Consider the following 25212-nt stretch of genomic DNA (forward strand, 5'->3'; position numbering starts at 1 on the left):
CTCCTTTCTACCATTGCGATTATTCCTCCCAAAGCAAGTATCTGTCTGTGTTGTTATTGTCTATTTACTTACTCTTCTTCTTTTCCACTTGGTCTTCAGATGTTTGGAGGCAGGGACTGTGCCTCTTCTCCTTGTAGCTCTGGTGTTTAGCATGGGGTCTGGCACATAATAGATGCTCATCAGATGTTGCCTGAAACAGTCATTATATGAGTCATTATATGAATGGGTCTTGCCTTGAAAAACAAATGTAATTCATTTGGATCAATCAAAGAACAATTGAGCTCAAGCGATATTGACTCCTTAGGTAAAGGGACGTAGAATAGGTGGACATCATGTCTGAAGGTATGGGAATGAGGGGGCCAAACTGGAGGGAGAGATTTTGGTTCACTAACGTGTATAAGATAACTGAAAATCTTGGTTTAGAAAGGCAACTTGAAAATGTAAAGCAAGGGGAGAAATGTAGCAGCATTTTACAACGAGAAACAGCTGGACCTAATGGCAGACTTGTTTCGGTGGAAAAGAGAAGATCATTTAATAATAATGCTGGTATTACCATTATTTTAGCGCTTGCAAAGATGCCATCAAACATCAACCTCTCACATTGCTGGTGGGAGCATAAATTGCCACCAACTTTCCACAAAATACTTGGGCGCTGTTTCTCAAAAGCCTTCACATTCTAACACCATTTGACCCACTATTTCTATGTCTAGGAATGCATCCCAAGGAAATAATCAGAAATGGTAATAAATATTTATGAACAAATATGTGCATTATTTATGAGAGCAAGAAACTGGAAACCACCTAAAAATCTAGTCCTAGGAAAATGATTATGGAAATCATGATATACACGTGAAGGAAGAGAATGCATTCATTAGCAATTATATTTATAATGCCTGTTAATGATAATGAAAATACTCATGATATAGCATTAAGTAAGGAAGGTAGATTATAAAATTATATTATCTCAATTATAGAGAGAAAAATGCTTAGGACAAGGCTAAAAGAAAACATGTCTAAAATATTAATGATGGTTGCTTCTGGGTAGAGAGGTGATTTTCTTCCCCGCTTCACTGAATATGTCTGTAATTTCTGAATTTTTTTAACCTTAAGTATTAGTTTGATGACCCGGAGGGGATTTTAAATTCATTGTTAATGGCGTATTTTGGAAGTAGAGACAGTTTTACACTCAAATCCGAATGCTGCCTCCTCCGTAAAATCGCATGTCTTCTAAATCAAAAAATAATAACCCCCTCTTCTTATCCTTTCCCTCATTTATTAATTTACCCATCAGCAGTCTGTATATTCTACTCAGTGCTTCAAAGAGGATGCATGACACATATTCTCTGCCTTAAAAGAGCCATCTTTATGGGACAGGTAAGCATGTACTAAACAGAGTGATTTAAAAAATGCGCAACTCCCAGCAGATGTGTTTATATGGTCACTTGGGAGCACAGAGGAGGGAGCGACTGACTTCACTTGCCTGAGGAGATCGCATTGGAAGTGGCTTGCACAAGTTTCAGTGGTGCTCATTTGTTAAAGAATAAGCCATGGAAATATAGGGATTGGTGATTGTCAGTAGCAGGAGGTACAAAGACTACGGCTGGGGAGAAATTAGTCTAATTGGATTGGGGTAGGTGATGTATAGACCTGTGCTGGGGCTTTATGGTTTAGGAGCCATTGAAGGCTTGATGTAGCAGGAATTGGCATGACCTCTTTCTTATTGTTTAATGTTAGTTTTCCTTTCAGCACAGTCCAGGGGCTGACACGTCATTGTTGATGTACTTGGTGTTCAATAAATGTTGGAGGAGGATTCCGACTTTGGTCAGGGCCAAGCGTCTGAGGTGGGCGGAGGTCTCTTGTATTTTGGAATTAGAAACTGGAACATGGCAGATAGCGTAGCTCAGTGTTTCTCAATACTTTGTCATTGTGGGCCCCCTAAGAATCCTTGTTGGACTCCTCTCGTCTTCTCCATGGAATTTTAAAACCACAGATGTGCTGTATATTTGTCTATGAATATATGATTTTTTTTTCTTATGGAGATTCCCAGGCTAGGGGTTGAATTGGAGTTGCAGCTGCCTGCCTACGCCACAGCTGCAGTAAAGCCAGATCTGAGCCACATCTGTGACCTACACCACTGCTTTTGGCAGTGCAGGATCCTTAACCCCACTGAGCGAGGCCAGGGATCAGATCTGTTGGGTTCTTAACCCAATGAGCCACCCTGTTTTTTTTGTTTTGTTTTTTTTTTTTAATGTATGCTTATCTGTGCTTTATACATAAAAAGATGAGGGTTTTTTTTTTTTTTTTTTCCCCACTTCCCTTTCTCTAACACAGTTTTTGTCCCCTTGGTAGTGGTATCCCCTTTGGAGAGGACATGAGTTAGAACCTTCCTAAAAATTGTTTAACTGTGGTAAAACATACATAACATAAATGGTACCATCTTAATCATTTTTCGTGTGCAGTTCAGTCCTGTTCAGTTCATTTACATTGTTGGTCATCCAATCTCTTCACGTTGCAAAACTGAAATTCTCTATCTATTAATCAATATCCCATCCCCCGCTCACCTTGGGACCACCCTTCTACTTTCTGTCTCTGTGAACCTGAGCCCTGTGGGCACCTCATCCAAGTGGAATAAATAGTATTTGTCTTTTTTGTGACTGGCTTATTTTGCTTGGTATAATGTCCTTACGTTTCATTAATGTTATAGCATATATCAGGATTTCCTTTCTTTTTAAGGCTAAATCATATTCAGTTGTACGTCTCTACAACATTTTATGGATCTATTCACCTGTCAATGGATACTTAACATTGCTTTTGCCTTTTGGCAATTGTGAATTATGCTGCCATGAACACGAGGGTGCAACTATCTCTTTGAGACCCTGCTTTAAATTCCTTTGCAATATACCCAGAATGGAGTTGCTAGATCCTATGATAATTCAATGTTTAATTTTTTGAGGAACTCCACAGCTGTTTCAAATAATGGTTTTATTATTTGACATTCCCACCAAGAATGCCCAAGAGTTCCAATTTCTCCACATTCTCTCCCACATTTGTTATTTTCTGTTTTTTTGGATAGTAGCCATCTTATTGAGTGTGAAATGATTGATATCTCATTGTGGCTTTGATTTACATTTCTGTGATAATTAGTGATTATTGTTGTCTGTTTGTGTATCTCCTTTGGAAAAATTTCTGGTGAAGCCCTTTGCCCATTTTTAATCGAGTTATTTATTTTTGTTGTTAAATTGTAGGAGTTCTTAATATAGTCTGGGTAATAACTGCTTATCAAATACATGATTTGCAAGTATTTTCTTCCGTTCCAGAAAATTGATGTTATGTGTATTTTACCACTCTGTTGATTGCACGCTTTGATAGGATTAGAGCTTGATTGTTGATTGGCTTGATGTTTAGGTTTTTTCCATGGCCTTTTACATTCTTTTCCTGCTTCTTCTTCCTGTGGTACCTAGGAGATTGGCATCTGGATGGTGTTATCCTAGGCCTGGGCAGACTTTGAGGCCCAACCATATATTTGGGATTTTGGCAGTGATGTCTTAGGAACATCTTCAGTAGAGGATCCTATGGCTTTATGCATCGTTCAGGGAAAGGTGGACCCTATTGGCTCATTCAACCCAAGCAGAGCATGATGGGAAGGGCAACTCACACCACTAGACAGAGGAGTTTAAAACAACAAGAAATGAAAATAAGCATGAGAAGATTAGAAGCAGAAGGACGTAGACTGTGAGCAGACATTCTAAATATTCCTGTTTTCATCCCACTTGTTAATGCCTGGGCCGATTAGCTGTCCTCATGAGGCGCTTTCTGCCTTGTCTGTATAATTTTGTCAACCTGTCTGTCACATTGGTGTTTTTAGCTGGATATCCAGGCAACTTCTCTGAGGTTTCCTTTTCACCTAGAGATGTGGTCAGGATCAACCTTTGGGGTGGTCTCCGGGAGGCGCAGCTCTAGTCGAAGTCCAGCCTGAAATGCAATACCTCTCAAGAAGTGAAAAAGCCTTGACTTTCAGTCTCAATTTACGTATCAACCCATCACCTCGTATAAGGATTAAACTTCTTGTAAGAGGAGGGTACTTCTCTGCTATTCCCTTGAGAGGGTAATGCATTTAAAAATCTTTCTGATGCCATGATCATAAGATTAATGCTGTAATCCAGTTTGTTATCTGTCTGCTGTGTCTCCTTGTGTTGAGCACAAGTCAATAGAGCTTCACTTCTCTAATTGAAATCAGGATGATGATGGAGTCTGTGCACGGACCTGAAAGGTGGCTGCCATATCCGTTGGGAATTAATCCTCTGGAAGTGAGGCCAACCTAATTACTCTGCTCAGAAATACTGGGCTTGCATCAGCTTCTTCAGTATACAGCCATGGAAAAGAGGCCCATGTCCCGTTTGGCAAATCTTTTCTTGAATTTCTTTAAACTCACCTAACATGTCATTGTGAAACCTTTTCATTGGAAAGTGCTGTTTCTTAGGTTTTCTACATTTTTATGGGAAGGTATTCTTAATTTAAATGAAAAGGCCAATTTTTCAGTCACATAGTTAACTTTTTATGTCCTCAATGTGTCACACTCAGGTGTTATTTATAGATGTTATGCCTTTGACACTCAAACATAATGTTTCTTAGAAATGCTATTGGGAGAAATGCTATTAGGAGAAATCTTCTGAGAGGGTGTAGGTCCTCTCAAAAGAAATCCTGTAGTTTCACCCAAATTATTGCAACAACAACAAAAACAATATGCTGAGTGTATATCGTGACTCAGGCACTGCCCTAAGCACGTCTCAAATATTTTCTCAGTTTATATTTGCAATAATCATTTGAAGTCGATGCCATTAGTATTTCCTCTACGTATTTTTTTAAAAGAAGCATTGAATTTTTTTTCCTTTTTATGGTTGCTCCTGCAGCATATGAGATTTCTAAGGCCAGGGGTTGAATCAGAGCTTCAGCTGAGGCCTATGCCACAGCCACAGCAACACCAGATCCAAGCTGCATCTGCAACCTTTGCCACAGCTTGCAGCAACACCAGATCCTTAACCCACTTGGTAAGGCTAGGGATCAACCTACGTCCTCATGGATAGTATCTTGGGTCCTTCACCTGTTGAGCCACACATGATGGAAACTCCCAAGATTTTAAGTTGCTGTCTGATGTCACACAACCAGTAAGTCTTGGAACTGTATTTGAAGCAGGCAGTCCAGCTACAGAATTGGATTGTCATTATAGGATACAGGATACTCATCAGCTTTGAATTTCAGATAAGCAATACATTTTTTTTTGGTAAAAATACAGCTCAAATATTGCAGGAGACATTCAGATACTAAAAACAATTACTTGTTTATTTGAAACTCAAACTTGACTGAGTATATCATGTGGGGTGTTAGATTTGTTTCATTTTTGTTAAAGCTGGCAGTCCTATTTCGAACCCATGCTCTTTTTTGGGGGGATATATTTGATGTAATATTACATAAGTCTCAGGTGTACAGCATAGTGATTTGAAGTTTTTAAAAGTTGTACTCCGTTTATGGTTGTTATAAACTGTTGACTAGATTCCCAGGGTTGTAGAATATATCCTTGTAGCTTATTTATTTATTTTATGCATAATAGTAGGTTCCTTTTAATCCCCTACCCCTTTATTGCCTCTCCCACCCACTTCCCTCTCCCCACTGGGAACCACTGCTTTGTTCCCTATATCCATGAGTCTGTTTTTTCCTTTTGGTTATATTTACTAGTTTGTTGTGTTTCTTAGGTTCCATGTTTAAGTGATATCACAGTATGTGTCCTTCTCTGTCTGCCTTATTTCATTTAGCATCATAACCACCAAGTCCATTCATGTTGCTGCACATGGCAAATTTTCATTCTTTTTTATAGCCCATGTTCTTCAGCGATGCTGCTATAGAGCTACTATGTCTGAGCAGTGAGGGGAAAATGTATTACGTAGAGTCCTACGGCTGGTTAATGATGGAGATAAGCTCCTCCTCTCCCTCTCCCATCCTAGAGAGAGTGAGTCCCTCCGCTGTCTCGTCATTTCCCATCCCAGGTTATGATGCTTGGTGGAATGCTCTTTTTGGTATAGCATAAAACGTGCTGCAAAGACCGTAGGGTCTTTGCTCAGGCAGAGATATCCATGTGCACTATTCATGCAAAATGTCAGTGGTTATTATGGGCACACATTTGGAACACAGAGGGCCTAACATTTAGGGGAGGGGTACAAATTTATCATTCAACAATTATAATATTTCCTCATTCATATATAGGTATATTTATTATTTCTGTGGTCCTTTGAAGTGTTCAATGTGTTGCTGAAGTCATTAAGTAAATGATGATGAAATCACAACTAGCATAGAGGTTCCAACACAGAATGTTGCTTAGTAAAGACTTCAGCTTCATTTAATTCTTTTCTCTGTGCATAAACTATAGTGCCTGAGACATCTGCATTCCTATCCCGGCTGGGCCATGGAGAAGCCTTGGGTGAGCTTCTCTGCATTTTCATTCTGTCCTCTGTAAAGTGAAAAAATGGTCTTGGGTGTTTCCCTCCTAATGGTCCTTTTGTCCTTGATATTGTACGGTCCTGGACCTGAGAAAGATGGGTTCAGGTGTTTCATTACTGATTTTTGTCACTCGTATTGTGATGCCGATCTAGGATTTATCTTGTGTGAGTCAGTTCTTGAATTAAACACTCATTCCTATATTGGCTGCTTACACTGACAGTTAGGCCAATTTGTCCTCTCTTTGGACCTGAATGGTACCTCATAATTCTAGCATCTTTCCTCCAGAATTCAGCACAATTCTGGTCAACTGAAGGTAAATGCAATCTCTTCTGTGGCATGATTGATTATGTAATCGCGTGTAGGTACCAACCAGCTGAAGGATCTATGCAGTCTGGCTCAAATCCACTTTTCTTTTCGTGCTCTCTTATCACCACTCAACATAGTGATTCAGTCACATCAAATGACTTCTCACCTAAATCTGTTGTGCAGCTCCTTGCCTTTGTAGGAGGGCTTCGTCTTCCTTAGTTAGCAGTGGGAGCTACCATGTTGAAGGTTCTCACTACATGCCAGGCATTCTTGTACATCAACTCATCCAGTTATCTCAACAGCCCATTGAGACAGGTGATGTTCTTGTTCCCACTTTGCCGAAGTGGACACTGAGGTATGGAGAGATTAAACCACTCCTCTGAAGTTGTACAGTTGGTAAATGGCAGCACCAGTATTCCAACCCAGGCAACCTAGTTCTGAATTTCATGCTTTTAGCTACTGCCACAGACTGCCTCAGTTACATATATTTCTACCCATCTGTGAGGCCGAATAAAGGCTTCCCAAGATGTCTTCATCATAATCCCCCAAACCTGTGAGTAGGTCACCTTCCATGGCAAAAGGGACCTTTCCGCTGTCATCAAGTTAAGGATCGTGAGATGGGAAGAGTGCCCGAATGATTCAGGTGGGTCCAGTGTCAGTCATCACAAATACGGCAGGAGGGTGAGATCTAAAGAGATGTGTCCTTGGAATCAGGGGTATCATCACAGAGGGATTTGTAGATGCTATGCTGTTGAATCTCAAAGTGGAGAAAGGGGTCACAAGCCAAAGAATGCGGCCTCTAGAAGCTGAAAAGGGCAAGGAGAAAGACTCTCCCTAGGAGGCTCCAGAGAGATTACAGCTCTGCTGACACCGTGACTTGAGACTTCCGACACTCAGAGCTATGCAGGCGTACATTTGTGTTGTTTTTAAGGTGCAGAGTTTGTGGCAATTTGTTAATAGCAGCCATAGGAATTGAAGAGACGGTGCTCTATGACCCAACTGAAATGATTCTTCTCCTGAATTCCTGAATCAGGTAGAGTTGACTGCTCCTCCTCTGGCTCTGCCGTACATTGTTCTTCATCATCTTATTTATTATACTTCATCACCTTTATTTATTATATTTATTGGCTTATGTATCAATGTCTTATGCACGTTGATGAATTATTCATTTTTGATTCCTCATCCTGTCCTGCTGCCTGGTATATAAACATAATCTATGAGGTGTTTGTGGACTGGCTGGCTATTTAAATAGCCCAGAGAATGAACAGGGTCCAAGGGTCATAATGAGAGCAGCTTGGAAACAGTAGCACAGAGAGTAACAGCTTTGATGCAGAAAGACCTGTGTTGCTGACTAGCTGTGTGACACAGCAACAGTGTCCTGATTCCCCTGAGCATCAGATATGGGACTACAGTGTCTACTTTATATGGTAGTTGTTATAAAATATTAGATAAGAAAATATAGAGTCACCTGTTAAGCTCATCACTTAATAATTACCTTATCTGGAGTTCCCATTGTGGCTCAGCAGGTTAAGAACTTGATGTAGTGTCCGTGAGGATGCAGGTTCAATCCCTGGCCTTGCTCAGTGGGTTAAGGATCTGTCATTGCTGCAAGCTGTGGTGTAGCTCACAGATGTGGCTTGGATTCTGCGTTGCTGGGGCTGTGGCTCGGATTCTGCATTGCTAGAGCTCTGATTTGAACCCTAGCCCAGGCACCTCCATATGCCATGGATGGGGCCGTAAGAAGAAAAACATTGCCTTATCTTCCTCTGTGTGAAGGGAAACTTGGTTTGGCGCCCCGGTGTGTTGTAACACTGGGCAGTTTCCCTCATTACCATGTCAGCTCATATAGCATCAGTATAGCATCAGCCACTTAAGAGGTTCTCTTTGAAAGCTGAATGCATGTTACAGAGAGTAGCAGTCACTACTCTTAGAAAACACATACCGTGAGTGGCTAGTGCATGGCTTGACTTTTTCTTCTTTGGCAAGCAAGGATGAGAGTCATAATTTAAAGCCTGAGGGTAATATTGCATTTGGAAAAGTAGACACATCACATTTGTTCCAAGACTGTGTAAGCAGCAGGATTTGTTTCAGTTTGAGGGACAAGCTAGAAAAATTCAATGGCATTTCCGTGCCCATGGTTCTGGCAGCCCTGACAGTCTTCAGGAATGTCTGTGGTTCAAAGGCATGGCAGATCTGTGGTTCTGGACCCTCCCCACTGACTTCCCTAATCTCAGCTCCACGTCTTACTTGTCTCTTTAGAAATGTGGGAACATGAACTCGGTGTGTGGACCAGGGTGGCCTGTCATTGCTCTGTGCCCTTTCCCAGGCTACCTGGGGAGAATAGACATATCAAAAAAAACAATAAGGACAAAAGAAAAAAATCAATGAGGACAAGAGGAAGCAGTGACTTTTTCAGAACAAAAAAGAGAAGGCACAAGTTGGCCAGAAAGGAGAAACAGCAAAGGGGAAGAGGAGGTAAGAGGCGAGAGTTTCCTTTTGAATGAACCCATGGAGCTGCCGTTGCTACTTCTCTGTTCCTCTTTGGTGTCTGCACTTTCACCTCTGCCTGCCTGGTACAACCACCCAGTCACCTCAACAGCTTAACTCCAGCCCATTCCTCAGCAATAAGCTCAGGACTGGGGTCTTCTCTGACCACAATGCTGGGTTTAGGACTTCCTCCATAGTGTCCCCTTTGCCCCTGTGCTACCTCAGCTCATTGCTTCACAGTTGAGTACACTTTGTAGATATGCCTGTCTTCTCCAAGGAACCATGGACAACTTGGGGAGAAGGGTGCATTATCACCTTCAATGTCGAATGACTAAATGCTCTAATTCTAACACACCTGCTGGAATGAATCACTCGGGGATTTTACCAACACCACCAATGCATGTTCTCCTATCTTGGAATTACTATTTAGCATAGCCTAGGGGGTTAACTGCTGGAGAGCTAGTGTACCAGACCCTGAAGAGAATGAAATATCAACACCAGTCTGTCAACATGTATTTCTTGGAGTAGGTCATTCATTTATTCATAAACCAACTCATTCTTTCAATAAAACTTTATTAAGAACCCATGGTTTGTAACTCATTCTGTCTATTCATTTTTTCACTCAACATTTTTTTTTTATTGTCTGTTCCATGTTCAAACTGTGGATATGTTGGTGAAAATAACAGGAGTGCTTCCCCAGTGGGAATCAGATAGCATATTGGAGAAGATGGACAATGCAAATGTAAAGGCACAAATGTAAAATTATGCCTTGTGATAAGTGCTTTGGAGGAAATGAAAAAGGTGCAGTTACAGGAAATAAAAACGGAAGGCTGGTCAGAGAAGATGTCTCAGAGGAGGTGGCAATTAAACCAGGCATTCTCCCAGAAACTGAACTCGGGAGGAACTGAGAGGCTGGCAGGCAATATGCCTGGAACCCTACAGTGGAATACTTCTTGCTGAGGAAGTTGCAGAAAATAGCAGTGGATGGAGAACCAGGAATGGATTACCAGGAAAGCTTTCCCTGAGGAAGTAGTGTTTCAACTGACTCCTGGAGAATGAGAAGGCATTTTTGAAACCTTCCAGGCGAGGAGATCAACATTGGGTCTTAACTTCTCTCAATTCTGGCACTTCCACCCTCCAGTTCATGCTGAAAGAAAGATCATTCTAAACCTAATTAATCCCCTAATTAATAGCTTAGGTAGTTCCCCATCCTCTCTCCAGGAAATACCCGGTGAACAATGGAACATGGCATATTTCCCAACCTGGTCCCCACATCAACAGTGGCCCCCTCCTTGTCTGCAAACTTTAGCAGTGAATTCTCAGATGGACTCCTTCACACACTGATTGTTATCCCGAGTTATTCCATCTGTTTTGTCCAGCTCCAACTTCCAGGCTTCTGCTCTAAGGTCCAGATCAGCTGACCTGAGTGACACCTGCCCCCATCATTCCCCTTGCCCTACCTCACACCTGGAGAGAGCAAATCCTTTCTTTTTGTCCTTCAGCAGCTTCTTGAACTTCACCGTATTTTGGAAGTTGTCTCACTGGACTATAATTATCTTGTGGTCTATCTTCTTTCTTAGAGCGTGTGCTTCACGAAGACGAGAATATTGTCTTCGTGATCTTTGTACTCCCAGGCCTAGAAAGCCCAGTGATTATATTGCAATTAATGGTCTCTTACTAAGTGGATGAGTGGAGAGAAGGGAAATGACTTATTGGTGAATTTGCATAGTAACTGTTTAGCTTAAAGGATGTAGGCTGGCACAAAGAAGAAATGGACATTAAGAAAGACAAAAGAGACTATACTTAATCCTGTGAGGAATGTACCAGAACGTAGGAAGCATGGGTTCCAAATTTCCGATTTTCTGAATTCATGAGAGTCATCAAGGAGAAACAGAATTAACTATTAGCCATGTATGTCCATGGATAAATCCAGGAATTAGCTACAGTGGCCCTCTCTAATTGTTATATAGAGAAAGCCAGTTGTATAATTTTGAATTTTCTAAAAGCCACATTAAAAAGGTAAAAACAAACAGGTTGATTTAATTTTAATTATATATTTAACATCCCATATTCAAAATATTATAATTTCCACATGTAAAATATCAAGATATTTTAATTTTAAGATTCTTGCTGTGAGTCCTCAAAATCTGGTGTGTATTTTGTACTTAAGAAAAGTCTCACTTTGGACCAGCTATATTTCCAGTGATCGATAGTCACATGGGGCTTGTGGCTTCCACATAAGAAAGCTCAGAGCTAGAGCTCATTTGGGTATTTCCAAAAAGGAAAATTTTTTTTCTTTTAAATTATTATTTGCCTTTTTATTTTCATGGCATAGACAAGAAAATGAATATTTGCTCAAGTAGAGGATTTACTGATCATTTTACACAATTTCATCAAGTTGGTTTATATATGCAATTCAGTGTCTTTGGAACTTGTTTTGCCCAGCAGGTGGGGTTGGGAAAAGTAGGGAGAAAATGGAGAGAAGGAATTAAAATTCCTTTTCACAGACACTTATGAGAAAAGTATAAATTTGTAAGGCTTTCTTAAACAAAAGTCACCAAGAGCCTTAAGAATGTTCATACCTATTGTTTGACATAAGAATCTTACTTTGAGGCATCAACCATCAGGAAACTTTTGGAAACGCAGATGGAGGTTGAGGCATCAAGATTTTCATTACCATTTCTTTACACAGATTCATAACTGGAAATGACTTAAAGTCCAGCATTATTGGGTAGGACAACTATGGTATATATGAATAATGAAGTATTGTGTTGCTGCTAAAATTTATGTGTGGGAATGTTTTTGATGGGATGGGAAACTGATAGAATGGTAATCAAAAGCATAGGAAAAACATGGTATATTAAACATTAAACTCTATGAAAGGTGCATGGAAAGACTGGAAGGAAACATCCAGTGTAATGATATCTCCATAGTGGAATTTTGAGTGACTCATCTTTTCCTTCTGTTTTGATGAGTTTTACAATTTTTATCCCAAGGACTGTACACTAGGTCCACAAGCAAGCAAAGAGAAACATGGAGACTATGGAACCTTGTTCGCTTTCTCTCAACCATTATCACTTTAGCAAGGAACACTTCCCCATACCTTCTTTCCCCTCCACACACGTATGTTCTCCCTCTCTGGCTTTGGGCAAGAAGGGAGAGAGAGGAGCTTAAGGGAGGGGCAGCTGAAAGCAGCTAAGTGATGGGGCATTTTCCTGGAAAAGAGGATGGAAGACCAGCCTTCTTGTCTTGTATTTCTGATGCTGACTGGGAAACCTCATCATCCCCCTGGGTTCCAGTTCCTCATCTCTCATTGGCATGAGTCCTTAGCCCCTTCTAACTCTCCACGATGAGTCCTTGACCAAAACCTTTACACCTAACATGTTTTCTCTCTTCCCCACATCTTTTCAGTTCTGGCTTTTCAGATTTTACATGTTAATTCTACAAATGGTAACTAGCTATATGATGGACTCCCCCCTCCCCCCATCTCTAAAGTCTTTCTAATACCAAATCCCGAAATTGCCCCAGATGTCACACCTTCAGTTCAGGAAGCTTCTCTGGTTTAACGTATTTTTAGAATACCGCCTATCTCTTAGGTCAGTAGCAGGAAAGAGGACCTTGGATCCGTTTTAGAAACTGTGATACGGAAGAACATTGCATTGAGAGATGAACAGCCCTGTTTTGGAGATATGGAGTTCAAAGCTAGAAAACCTCTCCCCATATCTCCTCTGCAGGAGTCACTTTTTGGTGGCGGTGAGGAAGGTAACAGTGTTGATGAGCAGTGGTCTGTAGATCCCTAGTGATCTCAGGCTCCTTCTCTGAAGGATTATGCAAAAGCAGTATCTGCAAACGTAGCTCCAGAATGGGGCCTCGTCTGGTTCCTACTGGGCATCATTTTATGATGCCTGTTTTAGGAGATGGGTTTTGCCTTTACATTATAGACTTCATGTCTACATTTCCGCTCTGCAGGTTAAGTTCAAGCACACAATTTGACAAACTAGTCTCTGAAATGCTCAGAGCCTTATGATAGCTCCGTTACTTCACCTGGTACCTAGTATGCGGTAGATTCTTCATATGTATTATTGACCAGTACTGTTCTTAGATGGATAAATACCTACAAATGATTGAAATTCTGGTCTCTCAAAAAATTATGGGGTATAAGATGATTAAATCTCGATGTCACTATCGGTTTCCTGAGCTTTTGCTCCGTGAACTTCTTTTATTAAATTATTTACTCACTTATGAATATTCATTCACCAAATGTTTTGGAGGTATTGTACTAGTTACTACTTTTTAAAAAATTATTTATTTATTTACTTATTTTAATTGTTATTTTCCCAATACCATTTTTTTCTACTGTACAGCATGGTGACCCAGTTACACATACATGTACATGTTCTATATTTTAACTCATATCAATTAGCAGCAGAAACTTTCGGGCTTAGAACATTTGAGATTCAAAGTCAAGTTCTGCCTCTTACCACTTGCCTGAACTTGTGCATGTTAATCTCTCTCAGACTAAGTTCTCTTTTCTGTAAAATGGGGATAACACACACGTCACAAGCTCATTATGAGTATCCCATGAAATCATCTCTTCAAATCACTGTTTCTGCAATGAACATTATTTTTTTAAAATCTATATTTAAAGCATGTAGGGATTGTAAAACAATTTTCACAGATGTGACCTCTTGTCATGCTTGCATCTCCCTGGTGAGAAGATGCATTATTTTCTTTTTTCCTCCTTTTTCTTTTTATGGCTGCACCTGTGGCATGTGGAAGTTCCCAGGCTAGGGGTCAACTCGAAGCTGCAGCTGCCAGCCTACGCCACAGCCACAGCCACGGCAGATCCTCAACTCACTGACCAAGACCAGGGATTGAAGCCACATCCTCATGGACACTATGTTGAGTTCTTAAACCACCGAGCCACAACGGGAACTCCAGATGCGTTATTTTCAGGTTTTGCATCTGGGGAATTGCATGAATGGTCTAGGGGAAATAAATTTGGGGACATGGGGGCCAAGAAAACATTGGTCTCTTGAAATACCCTCTTGATGCTGTGATGATGTGTATGGTTCTTAGTGAGGTGTGTGTGGGGTAACAGGTGCAGAGGTCTTTTGCAGAGTGATATTTCAGAAGTAGCAACACTCTAGATACGGCTTGATGAAGGAGGGAGCTGACATTTGAACATTTACTTTGTACCATAGCCTTCATTATCATCACCACAATCCTCCACCACTAGACACATTAATGAATGCGGAAATATAGGCTCATAGGTGTTTATTTGTACAAGATTTTCCCAGCTCCCAAGTGGCAAAGCTGTGCTTTAGATTCAGGTGTGTATGGTTGAGAAACTCAGCTCGAGCAGAAAATCTGAAATTGCTAGTCAGAGATGTTATAACAAATGCAGATAACATCTACTGAACACTTACTATCGTCCAGGAAATTTCTAAGACTTTTATACATGTTAGCTCATTTAATTCTCATCAAACTCTGATATATAATGTTATATTTTTCATGCTATAGGTGAGGCAACAAAGGTGAAAGTTCCTAACGTACTTTCTCAACATCACATGAATAAGAAATAATGGTGATGAGATTCAACCCAGGCAATCTGATTCTGGGATCCTCTAACTTCACTCTCATAGAATATTTTTAGAAGCCACACCTCAAATAGGGGGGAAGATTTATGACCTTCAAAAAGTATAAGTAAATACTGGCTTAAAGACTCTATTATTTGAAACACAATGGCTCACTGCAATTTTTCATATTTGATTAGAAGTGAGAATAGGAAAATTTGCATTTGGGGGCAACTATGAAACTATGGCTTGATTTGAGTACCCGTATTCTGATCAGCCTTTGCCTTCATCTAATTTTTATGGTTATTATTGGAGGGAAATATGCTCATAGTTGCTGGCTGCAGCCGTTTGGCTGTGCATTTGGAAGGTTTAAAATATGTTCATTTATCTCCATCTGATGATGGTCAGCAAAGCTGTGGGCAATTCATCTTGTTGATCTTCTTCTCTGATTTCACTTGTCTCGTCCACTATCCTACTTCTTAAAATCCTCCTTGCTTTTTATTTTTCTTTCCATTTTGATTTATTATGCTTGCTGAAAGGCAGCTTTAAAGAGGAAAAAGAACCATAGATTTGTGAATGTTTGAATGGGTGAGTGGGCAAGATTGCTATGTTCGGTTGTATAGGTGGAGGACTGCACAACTCTAGGAGACATCATTTGCATGGTCTACGATGTGAATAATACTCCCTAGAGTTGTGCAGTGGGTGTTCATGTAACTGAAGGAATATTGATGCGTATGTGGTTAAGATGGCATTCATGTATGAACATGTCTGTGTATGAATATGTGACTAATGTATCTAAGAATTCCTATTGTGTATGTGTGAATTTGTATGTGTGTTTGCATCTGTGTCTAAGTATGGGTTTTGATGCTGGAGTGGAAGAAATGGGTCAGGGGAGATTGAATACTTTGGTTTCCATAAGATATGTGAGTTTCCAGAAAGAAGTTTCTTTTTGAAGTGTCACTGAAGTATGATATACAGTAGGCTGCATTGACAAAGTGCCAAATAAAAGCTGTGGGTGATTATTCAAAATTCCTCCATTTTTTTCTCCCAATTAATGCGCCTCTCTTTAGCCTGAATAGCATGATTTAATTTTCTCCAGTACAACAGAATATTTGACAGGAATTGCAGTTCTGACCTTTACTTTAGCTTTATAAACTTGTTTCTTTGACATAGCTGCTCTTCCTCACCTGTAAAAATAAATAACCCAAACATATATGTGTATGTATGTGTGTGCAGGTGTATGTGTGTATACATAATTTTCTTGTAACTCAGAGAATTCTGTAAAATTGAATCTGAAGATTTGATAAAAGTATTCTTTTAAAAAAATTATTATGATAATCATTGATTTAAAATGTTGTAGTAACTTCATGTTTATAACAAAGTGAATTAGTTATACCTAGATCCATTCTTTCTTTTTTTTTTAAAGATAACTAACAAGGACCTACTCTATAGCACAGGGAGGTCTACGCAATGTTCTATAATAACTTCTATGGGAAAAAAGATATTTTTAATTTCAACAATTCATACAGCCATATATGAATGAAGTGTATATGAATGAAGTGTATATGAATGAAGTGTAATATATATATACACTTCTCTTCCATATTAATATGTTATTAATTCTGTTCATGCATTCTTCAGTAAACATTTATTGAGCACGTACATACTTCCAGGCATTATGGTAGCTGTTTGGAATGCTTGTATTCTCAGAGTGTTTACTGACTATCAGAGGAGACATGTACGTTAACAAACAAAACAAAACCTATGGGAAGACAAATTTGTGACTTTAACACACTCACATTCTAACTGGGAGAAGAGGCTATAAAGAAAGCACAGGAATCCTGATGGGATAACTACTGCTTTTGACATATTTTGGGGGAACAACTCATTTTACCTGGGAGTGCGGGTACCAAAGTTTTTAAGGAAAAGACAACTTTTTGTTGTATTGTGTTTTGTTTCACTGAGGTATATTTTACAACTAAGGGAATTTACCCATTGTGTCTATTCCATGTTGTTTTGTAAATTTATTGAGTAGTGTAACCATGACTACAATCTAGTTCTAGAGTATTTCCATTTCTCCAGAAAGTTCCCTGATGCTTTGGTGGTGGTAGGCAGTCTCCACTCCAAACCCATTACACACTCATCTGCTTCCTATCTTGACAGACTTGCATTTTATGGGCACCTTGGATAAATGGAATCATACAATACCTAGGTTTTTTGTGCAAGTCTAACTTCTTTCATTTAGCATAATGTTTGGACGTCCATCCTTCTTGTGGAATACAGCGGTGGTTTGTTGCTTTTATTGTGGACTAACATTCCATTGCATGATTATACCACATTTCACTTATTCACTCCCCAGTTGATGGACATTTGGATTGCTTTCAGTTTGGGGGGATCATGGATAATACTGCTATGAGCATTTGTGTACAAGTCTTTGGCAGGACATAAGCTTTTACTAATATTGGGTCGTTATCTAAGAGTAGAAAGAGTAGAATTACTGGATCATTTGGTAATTTTTTAACAGCTCTAATGGAGCTCTGATTTGTATATAAAGTTCACCCTTTTCAAGCACACAATTAAACACATTTTAAATTTAGCTTTTTAAGAAACTGTCAAATTATTTTCCAAAGAGGCTGTCCCATTTTACATTCCCACTAGTAATTTATGAGATTTTCAATTTCTCCACTTCCTTGTCAATACATGGTATTGTCAGCCTTTTTTTCCTTGGAACATATAATTTTTTATTTGTTTTATTTTGCTTATTTTTAAAATTAAAAAATAAACTACAGTTGATTTTCAATGTTGCGTCAATTTCTACTGTACAGCAAAGTGACAGTTATGCATATACATACTTTCTTTTTTACGTTCTTTTCCATCATGGTCTATCTCAGGAGATTGGATAAGTTCCCTGTGTTGTACAGTAGGACCTTATTGTTTATCCATTTTAAATGTAATAGATTGCATCCACTAACCCCAAACTCCCAGCCCATTCCTCTCTCTGTCCCTTCCCCTCCCCCCTGGCAATCACAAGTCTGTTCTCTATGCCTGTGAGTCTGTTTCTGTTTTGTAGGTAGGTTCATTTGTGCTATGTTTTAGATTCTACATATAAGTGATATTATATGGTATTTGTCTTTCTCTTTCTGACTTACTTCACTTAGTATGAAAATCTCTAGTTGCATCCAGGTTGTTGTGAATGGTATTATTTTGTTCTTTTTTATGGTGAATAGTATTCCATTGTATATACATACCACATCTTCTTAATCCATTTATCTGTCAGTGGACATTTAGGTTGTTTCCATGTCATGGGCATTACAAATAGTGCTGCTAGGAACATAGGGATGTATGTGGTTTTTGTTGTTTTTTTTTGAATTATAGTGTTGCCCAAATTATTCCCAGAGTGGGATTGCTAGATCATATGATAATTCTATTTTTAGTTTTCTGAGGAACCCCCACACTCTTTTCCATAGTGGTTGCATCTCTTTACATTCCCATCAACAGTGTAGAAAGATTCCCTTTTCTCCATACCCTCTCCATAATTTGCTATTTGTAGATTTTTTTAGTGATGGCCATTCTGTATTGTCAGCCTTTTGATGACAGGCATTCTAGGGGATATATAGGAATATTTTTACTGTGGTTTTAATTTTCATTTCTTATTTACCAATGATCTCTATTATATTTCTATGTGCTCACTGTCCATTTGTATAACATCTTTAGTAAAGCATCTCTTCATATATTTTACGCTTTAAAAATTTGCAGTGTTAGTCTAATTTTTGAGTTGAAAAAGTTCTCTCTTTGTTATGAATATACATGACTTCTCAGAGATATTATTTGCAAATATATCTGTCTAACTTAGTTACATTAAAAAAAAAACCTGTTTGGCATTATTGATAAATTTGAATCTATTCATACATCTCATATCATTTAGCAATTCTACCCATAGTTATATATGCAACAGAAATGTGTGCACATATGGACCAAAAGATAGAGAAATGTGTTTTTGTGGCTGAACTATTTGTGTTAGCTCCAAAATGGGAAGAGTGCAAATGTCCATCCTCAGTAGGGTAGATGAATGCATTTTGCTTTGTTCATAAAATTTAACTGCACAGCCGTGGGATGCAGGCATCATGAGTGGATAAAGCAAGTAAGTGGATAAATCCCACAAAAGGGTGCTGAATACAAAGGGCTAGGTATAGAAGATTTAACTATAAAATTCAATTTACAAAAATTTCAAAGGCTGTCCAGACAGATAGATGGTGTTAGAAGTCATGTAACTGTTACACTGGGGAGAGGAATGAGTAATGATCTGAAATGGGTGAGAAAGGGGCTTTGGATGGCTGGCAGTAAACTATTTTCTTTTTTATCAAATGATGGTTACATAAATGTGTCCATTTGTGAAAATGTATTATATTTGGTGCTCACAGTTTGTGAACTCTTCCCCTGTAGGTTATGCTTTGATAAAAAGATTTTAGAAAAGAGAAAGGGACATGCACTCTGGTTCCAGATTGGGTACAAATTCTGGCTCTATTACTCCCTAATTGTAGGACCTTGGCTAAGTTACATAATGATGTTCCAGTCTCCTCATTCGTAAAAGGATAATGATAATAGGATCTACTTCCTAGGTTGTTGTGAGAACTACATCACTCAGTCGAAGCATTAAGAGTACTTCTATCTCAGTCAAAGCATTAAGAGTACTTCTATCTAATGTGTGCTTGGTAAACATGGGCTACTGCAGTTATTATGCCCTGAATGTTTCCTTCTTTTTTGTTTTTTGTTTTTTTGCTTTTTAGGGCTGCACTTGCAGCACATGGAGGTTCCCAGGCTAGGGGTTGAATCATAGCTGTAGCTGCCAGCCTATGCCACAGCCACAGCAACGCCAGAGCCGAGCCATGTCTGTAACCTACACCAAAGCTCACGGCAACGCCGGATCCTTAACCCACTGAGGGAGGCCAGGGATTGAACCTGCATCCTCATGGATGCTAGTCAGATTCGTTCCTGCTGAGCCACAGTGGGATCTAGGATTCACCCCAATGCTCCACTCATCTCACTCTGCATACCCTCTTGGATCATGTCATTCTTTCTCATGTTTCCCCTCCACCATTTACTGCTGGTTTCTCAATCCTTCTGAGACATCTCCAAATACTCAGTGGCGTCTTTGACAACCCCAGATCAATCACCTGAATTCCATGCTTCACTTTGAAACCAGCCTTTTCCTTTTTGTCTTCCATTCTTCTCACCATCCTTTGCCAGTGCTGTACAATTGCAATGGTACTAAAATCGAATCGTTCTGGGGTCAAATCCTGGTTTTATTTATCGTAGCTGTGAGACTGTAGGGAACTCAGTTCATCCTTACACACTTGCATTTCTTCTTATTTAATATAAGGAAGATAATATAACCTACCTAAGTCTGGTTGAAAGCACAGAATTTTATCAAGCTTGATGTTAGGGTCAATTTTATTAAGCTTGAGTTAGGGTCTGGAACATGGTAGGCCTTCAGTTGACATTCACTCGTTTTTGTTATCATGCTATTATATTTATTCATCTCTATTCCCATAATTGAACCACATGTATTTCTTGGACAGTGTTCCTCTCCCGAAGAGGAGGTACTTTATTGCCTTAATGCAGAGGTTTGGACTGTACGACTTCATTAGCTCCTTTTTAGACTTGGGAGTCTTGGTGCGGAGAAACACTTCCTTCTTTGTAAGGGAGGTCAGGGAAAGGGCCATACAGTGTTTTCCCCAATGAAATAACAGTTACAGTGGGAGATCCAGTCCCTCAAGGAGGTTGACTCTTATTTTTAGCTCAGCTCAAAGAACTGTAGCTTATTTTAGGCAGTCCTGGAACTTCCTACAGCAATCTGAGAGATGGATGTCCTGGCTGCAGATATGCACAGATATTCCAAGTGAAAGAAAGCCATGTGTTCTAGAGGAGAGAGATGATACTCATCACCAAGCAATGAGAAGTGTTTTTTGTTTTTTTTTTAAGGGCTGCACCTGCAGCATATGGAAGGTCCCAGGCCAGGGGTCACATCGGAGCTGCAGCTGCCAGCCTATGCCACAGCCACAGCAACATGGGATCCAAGCCATGCCTGCCACCTATAGTACAGCTCATGGCAATGCCAGATCCTTAACCCACTTAGTGAGGCCAGGGATTGAATCCACATCCGCATGGACACTAGATGGGTTCTTTCCACTGAGCCACAATGGGAACGCCAAGAGATATGTTTTAATTCAAAATAATTTGGCTTTTGGGGGGGAGCATTTGGCCACTAAAAGTTCTATGATTCATTAAATAAAATATATGTATGTGTGTGTATATGTGTGTGCATGTGTGTGTGTATAAATAAATAAATAAATATATATATATTTGATAGAGGCCTGGGTTCCAACTTCCCCCCACCAGTTATTAGCTGTTTAACATTAAGTACCACAGCTAATCTTTCCAAGCCTCAATTTCCTAATTGGTGCAATGCGAATAATGAGTCCCATTACAAAGTGTTAGTGTGAAAATTAAGAGAGATAAGAAAGACAAGATGCCTGTCACATAACAGGTGCTCAGTGCATGTGGGATCCTTTCCTCCCAGGGGTTAGTGGCCTCTGGTGTGGCCCCATGGAATTTCACTGGCTGCACGGCTGCAACATGACCTTGGACACAGTACTGAACAGGGAGGGACATGGAATTCAAAGCGAGTCCATTCTCTAGACGCGACAATTAAGTGTCCTAGGCTGGCAGCTCAGAGCTGTGAATCGATTTCTTTTGCCATCTATTCCTGCTCTGATTAGGCCTTCACAGGTTGTTCCAGTCCTTGTAAAAGGGTCCCTGCCTCTTTCTACATCTGGATCCTGTTCATGTGAAAGACCACGGGCAGCATATTGGAAAGAGCAGAGTGTTCAATGGCCTCAGATTCAGAATTTTAGATACTGAGTCCTGTTCACCATAAAGTCTAAATTTATATTTTAGGACAGATTCTCTGGTTCTGCAGGTCATTTTGTGTTGAATTTTGCTCATTAACCCAAATCTGTTTACTTGCATTTCATTCAATAAATTCTTGGAGTTCCCATCGTGGCACAGTGGAAATGAGTCCGACTGGGAACCATGAGGTTTCGGGTTTGATCCCTGGCCTAGCTCAGTGGGTTAAAGATCTGGTTTTTCCGTGCGCTGTGGTGTAGGTTGCAGATGCGGCTCGGATCTGGCATTGCTGTGGCTGTGGTGTAGGCTGGCAGCAACAGCTCCCATTAGACCCCTAGCCTGGGAGCCTTCCTATGCCATGGGTGTGGCCCTAAAAGGACAAAAGACAAAAAAAAAAATAAATATAAATAAATAAATTCTTTTGCCCTAAGCTACCTTATAGTACCCTGTGCTAGTTGTTTAACTGTAACATTTCTTTAAAGATGAATAGAAAGTAAAAAACAAAATCTGAAACCAGATATCTGGTTTTGAATATCTAAAGTTTTAAACCCTACGTTAGTAAAAAGGAACATAAATGAATCAAACAATTACCTGGGAACACCATTTGCAACATACTTGGCAGACAAATAATATCGTATACGAAGGTCTCTTACACATTAATGAAAGGAAGATTATCAATGAACAGAATACTAGATGAGATATGAACTAGTAATTATAAAAAATTAACATAGCAAGTAAACTTAAGAAAAATTGAGAAGACTCACTAATAGTTAAAGAAATTTAAATGAACTCAGCCGTAGCATACATCCGTGATATTGTCCTGGGGACCACATAGATAACGCAGTTAAGAGATGCTAATGGGAAGGTCTTTGGATCCGCAGAGGCAGAGGCTGGGTTGGGAAGAATGGCAGTTTGACACTGAATCTCTCATATCATCTTTTTTATTATAATGTACTATCATGGGTTTGGTCCAGACAACTGATGGTAGCAATATCTTGCCAGAAATATAGATTAGATCAAAAGAGATATGAAGAATTTAATCATACCTTCTCTCCTCCAGTGCTACCTGGCACATGGCAGATGTCTGGCTATAGAACCAATTAGTAAAATGTCATGTAAATCTCAGATTAGTAAGATATGAACTCCTCTCACAAAATGGACCAGCATAAAACAAAGTGGGCTTAGTGACAGAAAGAGAAATGGTTGGATAAATAGAAAACAAACTTTTTCTTTTTCTTTTTGTCTTTTTAGGGCTGTACCCACGGCATAGGGACGTTTCCAGGCTAGAGGTCAAATTGGAGCTGTAGCCGCCAGCCTATGCCATAGCCACAGCCACATCCACACAGGATCTGAGCTGCATCTGTGACCTTCACCGCAGCTCATAGCAACACCAGATCCTTAACCCATTGAGTGAGGCCGGGGATCGAATCCACATCCTCATGGATCCTAGTTGGGGTCATTAACACTGAGCCACGATGGGAGCTCCAGAGAACACTGACTGAGCCTAAGGGACCTAAGGGACCTGGCTGAGAATCTTACTCTGCTAAGAATTGCAGTTACTTTATCCTTAGACATAGTTATCCTTATTTAAACACGGAGAAAATGAGGCTCTGAGAGGTTAAACCACTTGCCCAAGGTCTCAGAGCAAGGAAGAACAGAGCAGGGATTTCCAATACCTGGATTTTTAAGCCCACCAACCCATACCAGTAGAGTGGAGCAGTAAGCCAAGTTTTATGTTCAGCTTTAAATTATTCTTCCAACTCTCTGTGCTTCAAGGTTTAAAAAATAATCCTGATATCGTTTTAAGGAAAATTATATTTAAATCTGTACTTTTGGCATATAACTCATGGTTTTTAAAATCACCTGGCAAAAAGTCACAGTTTGTAGCAGCAGAAACAGTCGCCTCCTGCTCCCGGTAACATTTCTGCAAGCAGAAACTATTTGCCGAGTGTAAAAAAAATGTTCTGATTTGAAGCTAGAATCTTCAGTTGTTTTTTTTTTTTTCTTTTTTAAGAGTGACAAAAATTCCATGGGATAAGTCAATGTGCATTTGAAACATCTGAATTTTAAAGTAGAACATTTTAAACTTTCATCTTGACATCTTGAAAAACATAGTTCGCAGCTTTGAGAATGTTCTCCATTTATTACAGCGTATGTTAGGTTACACTGCCCATATTGAGCTGTAATCATCCTGAGCCGTGTTCTCATAGAGAATTTTGTGTTGAAGAGGATTCTTCATTACTATGATAAAAAGCTATTTACAAGAATCCCGGTGGATAACATTGCCATTGGGACCTTGATGGCAAGGAGAAGGACCGAGCCAAGGAAGCTCATTCTTTAGTGGAGGAAGATTTGAGTCAGGCAGACGCCTATCTAGTATATTTTTTCCTGGGGTCTCTGGGTCTCTGCCCTGCTGATAAACCATACGTTCTTTTCTTTCCTTTTCTTTTTTTTTTTTTTTAGGGCCACATGTGTGGCATCTGGCAGTTCCCCGGCTAAGGGTGGAACTGGAGTTATAGCTGCTGGCCTACACCACACCCACAGCAGTGCAGGATCCGAGCCACGGCTGTGACCTACACAATAGCTCAGGGCAATGCCAGACCCTTTAACCCACAGAGCGAGGCCAGGGGTCAAACCTGCATCCTCATGGATCCTAGTGGGGTTCGTTACCGCTGAGCCGCAACGGGAACTCCCACGTGTCGTTTTCTAGCAAATGTCATCTTCCACAGGCGTGGCTCTGAACGACCACCGTAGTTTTACCCTGCGGCCCTATTTTCCCAACACTGCCGGTCCGTATGGGCTGCAGAACCAAGCGTGCGCGCATCATCCCCTCCCAATATCAAACACGGTCTCCCGACGCAGGATTTAAAACTGAAATTCAAAGGTGTTAGATTCTGCTCATCACGTGAGAGAAGCACGTGAACTTGGGAGCGGAGGATGACCATCTCTTGTCAGACATCCAGAAAAAGGAAAAAACAGTTTCTAGAAAAGAAAGAATACAGGAAATGTAAACAAAACATGAGCTGAAGTGTGACGTCATGGGGGGGACTTAACTTTTCTGACAGATTTCCGTTTCTAGGTTTTCATCTTTTCTGACTGTGTTTCCTTCCTTTGGGCTCCTATCTCCTTTTCATAGATTCTACCTTTCCCAGTTTTTCCGCTTACGTTCATTTGTGTAGGGTTTTTAAAAAATTTATTTAATTTATTATGGTAATTATTCTTAGTTTTACTTGCTGTCCAAAGAGCCTTGATTAAAACCTCAAGCTGTCAACCACATGGAGCCAGCAGAGGCTGTCATTCCAGGGCCAGGCCATGTGTCATATGGTTCTAGAAAGTCAGTCAACCAGGAAGTCAGTTTCCAACTTCAAGGCAGCACAACTGACTGCTCTAAGCCTCTGGCAGAGCAGAGACCAAGAGTCAGAGGAGAGCAAATCAAGCTGAAGGC

General features: G+C 40.0%; 1 protein-coding gene across 3 annotated transcripts in view; it reads left to right on the top strand.

Annotated features, from left to right (window-relative positions):
- Positions 1-25212, top strand: part of LOC102167986 (uncharacterized) — a 573390-nt gene that overhangs the window by 480026 nt on the left and 68152 nt on the right. The gene's annotated exons all lie outside the window — the stretch shown is intronic.

The sequence above is a fragment of the Sus scrofa genome, chromosome 4 (genome assembly GCF_054392235.1).
Source record: "Sus scrofa isolate SSC_HxYL_T2T_F1_AM1 chromosome 4, Sscrofa_HxYL_maternal_Yorkshire_Landrace_v2.0, whole genome shotgun sequence".
Classification (NCBI taxonomy): Eukaryota; Metazoa; Chordata; class Mammalia; order Artiodactyla; family Suidae; genus Sus; species Sus scrofa.